Source organism: Octopus sinensis, linkage group LG12, assembly GCF_006345805.1.
Source record: "Octopus sinensis linkage group LG12, ASM634580v1, whole genome shotgun sequence".
In the NCBI taxonomy this organism is placed as follows: domain Eukaryota; kingdom Metazoa; phylum Mollusca; class Cephalopoda; order Octopoda; family Octopodidae; genus Octopus; species Octopus sinensis.
In genome coordinates this window covers 42,934,394-42,938,669 of record NC_043008.1, presented here as the reverse complement: position 1 = coordinate 42,938,669, position 4,276 = coordinate 42,934,394, and positions in this window count along the sequence as shown.

Genomic DNA, 4,276 nt, shown 5'->3' with positions numbered 1-4,276 from the left:
GTAAATGCATAGGTTGTGCTTGTGCGTGTGTGTGTGTGTGCAAATGTAAATGGAAAGTTTTTCACCATTGCAGATGCACAGTTATCGCGGGGTTTCTTTTATCGCTGTTGTGTGTAAAATATTCTTCAAATAAATGTCTCGCTCGCATCGAACAGTTACGTAATAAATATTGCTTCATATTCTGTGTGTTCAATAAAATTTAATCAACACATCCTATAAAAACTATGAATTTATTGGCTGACAGTTCGATGCCAAAGAAACTCTGCAGGATTAAACTTCTTTTGAAGTTGATTTTTCACTACCATTTTACGTTTATTCTGGAACTGACGACTCTGTGAGGGGTTGGAGGTGGTGGGGGGGAGCAGAATGTTGCAACAGGAAAGACATTTGGAGATCGATAGATGAAAAATATAGATAAATATTATAGGAAAACTTGCTATAGTGTGGAGAATAGATATGCCTTTTGAATATCGAACACAAACACTCACGCTATATAGATCTACGCGTGTGTGTGCGTGTGTGTGAGTGTGCCAGATTGAATATATATAATGTGAGTGTATGTATTTATGTATGTATATGTATGTGTGTATATATATATATATATATATATTATATATATATATATATATATGGTCACATTGTGATGACTATCATCCATCGTGAAAAGAAACTTGGTCGTTGTTACCTTGAATATATCTTGTAAGACACATGTATGTATGTATGTATTTATGTATTATGTATGCATGTATGTATGAAGGCGCGAGGCTTAGTGGTTAGCGTACTGGGCTCGCGATCGTAGGGTCACGAGTTCGATTCCCGGCCGTGTGTTTTGTCCTTGAGCAAGACACTGTATTACACGTTGCTCTAGTCCACTCAGTAGTACCTGCATTTCAAGGGACCAGCCTTGTCATACTCTGTGTCATGCTGAATCTCTCTGAAAAGTATGTGAAGGGGTACGTGTGTCTGTGGAGTACTCACCCACTTGCACGTTAATCTCGCGAGCAAGCTGTTCCGTTGATCGGATCAACTGGAACCCTCGTCGTCGTAACCGACAGAGTGCCAGATTATTTTTATGTATGTATGCTTGTATATATGCTTGAATGTATGTACGTATGTATGTCTGTGTATGTATGTGTATGTGCATGTGTCAATACGTACGCATGTATACTCGTACGCATGTATGTATGAAATTTATGACCGAATAAACGCATGAATGTATACGTGTGCGTGTGAGTTTCTGGAATACTGTATCCGAGAGAGAGAAAAGGAAGAAGGAGAGAGAAAGGGGGGAGAGAAGAGGGAGAGTGATGTATTCATCGTGATAGACACAGACTATCACGACAGACAAACAGAACATCTCGAAATTATTTCCACCCTCATATTTCCAACCAGCACAATCGCAATTTCAGGCCCTAACGCCACACTATTCTTTGTCACACGTGTAGGAGGAACAAGCAATTTTCTTCACATAACACCTCTGTGCGCAGCAAAATACAGGTGTTTATATGTGCGTTTAATTCAGGACACGAAATGATGGTATCTAGGAAAAAAAACACGGTATTGGCTGCTTATTTCTCTTGAGATTAGTCAAAGGGATGAAGACGTCTCTGATGAGAATCCAATAAGGTTCCAATATCGATTGAAGATGTTCAGCATCTTTTCAATCTTTTCAATCTAGTTACTTTTGGCTTGTTCATATATCTACTACAGGGGTTATACATACACACACATACACACACACACACACACACACACATATATATATATATATATATATATATAACACACACATATATATATATATATTATATATATATATATTATATATATATATATATGTATATATATAATATATATATATATATATATATATATATATATATATATATATATATATATACATATATATATATTGGATTCTCATCAGAGATGTCTTCATCCCTTTGACTAATCTCAAGAGAAATAAGCAGCCAATACCGTGTTTTTTTTTCCTAGATACCATCATATGCATACATATATATATATATATATATATATATATATATATATATATATATATATTATATATATATATATATATAATATATATATATATATATATATATATACAAATAGCCTGCCTGTCTGTCTGCTAATATATCTACAACAGAGGTTATATATATATACATATATATATGTGTGTGTGTGTGTGTGCGTGTGGTGTGTGTGTGTGTGTGTGTGTGCGTGTGTGTGTGTATAAAGACAGACAGACAGACAGGCAAGCGGGCAGGCGGGCGGACAGATTGACAGACAGACTGATAGATATAGATAGATAGATAGATAGATAGATAGATAGATAGATAGATAGATAGATAGATAGATAGATAGATGCATCTGCGCGAGTTTTGGCCGTATATTTCTGTGCGAAGACGACCAATAGAGTTGAACGGAAATCATTAATGAGAAAGAAACATAGAAACACACCGAAGTTTCTGGAAAGAGATCGAATGAACAAAAAACGAAGAATGAAATAAAGAGAAGAAATGGGTAAGAAAGGCGATTAAGAACAAAAAAAATGGGGGCGACGAAAGTGAAGCACAACGTGTGTCTAATGGACACAATTTGAGTGGAAGTCAGTAATTAGCTCTCCGTGGAGAGTTTGTGGAACAAATTGAAAGTAACAGTTTGTCAATTTGGTTGCTGATAGAGTCTGACTTGTTCTTCAGCACAGAATTTCATTCTATTTCGTGTAGGGAGAAGTAACGGTGTATGAATACAGTTAATAAAAGATTTTGTAAACTTACTGGCCACACAAATTGTTGACAACTCTGTGTCTGAGACGGACAATTGTTTGGTCAGTGAGGGTTCAGAAAATACTATTGTTATAGAGGTCTGGATCTAATTTAAATCAATCTTGTGAGATGGAGTAAATTACAACGTGAGGCAGAAGTATTTCTTCGCTTAATTGGGAGAAAGAAAGAAACAAACAAAGTGGAAGTAAGCACTTCCAACATGATGTTGCTATAGTGACGTCACGAAAACTGAAGCGAAATATAATGTTGAAGTATGATAATATTGTCCTAAAACCGGAGTAAGATAGTCGGTGTAACACAATCGAGGTAACTTAAGGGTGGGATGCAATTTGGGTAACACAACTGAGGTAACATATTTACTGTAACGTGGTAAGGATAAATATCCTATTACATCAAGATTGAACGAATTGGACTGTTGGACTGAGAATAGCAACGTTATAGGATCGATTCCTGAAGTCGACAGCGTTTTTTAGGCAAGGACAATTTCGTATTTTTTTTTTGTTTTGTTTTTGTTCAGCTTGCTCCAACCCATTCAATTGAAAGTGCGTTGCGTGTTCCGTTGAATGGTGTCAAGAAGGCCATTTGTCGAAAATCAGACATGTAAAACAGATCAATGGCCCTTGATGCTTGTAATGCAAAAACTGGCATTCTGTCGGTTACGACGACGAGGGTTCCAGTTGATCTCTTCGATGGAATAGCCCGCTTATACAATTAATGAACAAGTGGCTGAGGACTCCACAGATACGCATGCGCTTAACGTAGTTCTGAGAGAGATTCAGCGTGACACAGAATGTTACAAGGCTGCCCCCTTCCTCCTTTGAATTACTGGTACAACTCATTTTTGCCAGCTGGGTACAATGGGGACAAAGTGAAATAGAGCGAATTACTTAAAGACACAACGCTCCGCCGGGAATGGAACTCATGACTTTACGATCGTGAGACCAATCCCCTAACCACTAAGCCACGCACCTTTACGCTAAAGTCCATACGATAATGATGATGATGATGATGATGATCATCATCATCATCATCATCATCATCACCATCAGCAGCAGCAGCACCATCATCATCATCATGACGACGACGATACTAATTACATCAACGTAGAACGTGAGACTAAAAGTCAACCGAAACCGCTGATATTCCTATCAAATTCTAAACCCAAATAATGGCGGACGATTAAAATGAAAGAAGTTATAATTAAATTGACATGTTATAGAGTTTATCAATCGATAATTAACCGTTATTAAATAATTATATATTTATTGGACAGTCAGAAGTTTTGCAACGTGTAGAATGACGGCGTAGACGATGGAGCCTCTAATCGATCTCTCGACTTGCTAGAATTGGCAGTTAAATTGCCTTCAAATTATCAAAAACAAAACATAGATGTATAGATGATGTTTAGTCGTTCTGTCGACTAAATGCATAACGACGGTCAACTGGACGGGGACTGACCAGGGGCTACACAGCAGCAACAGTCG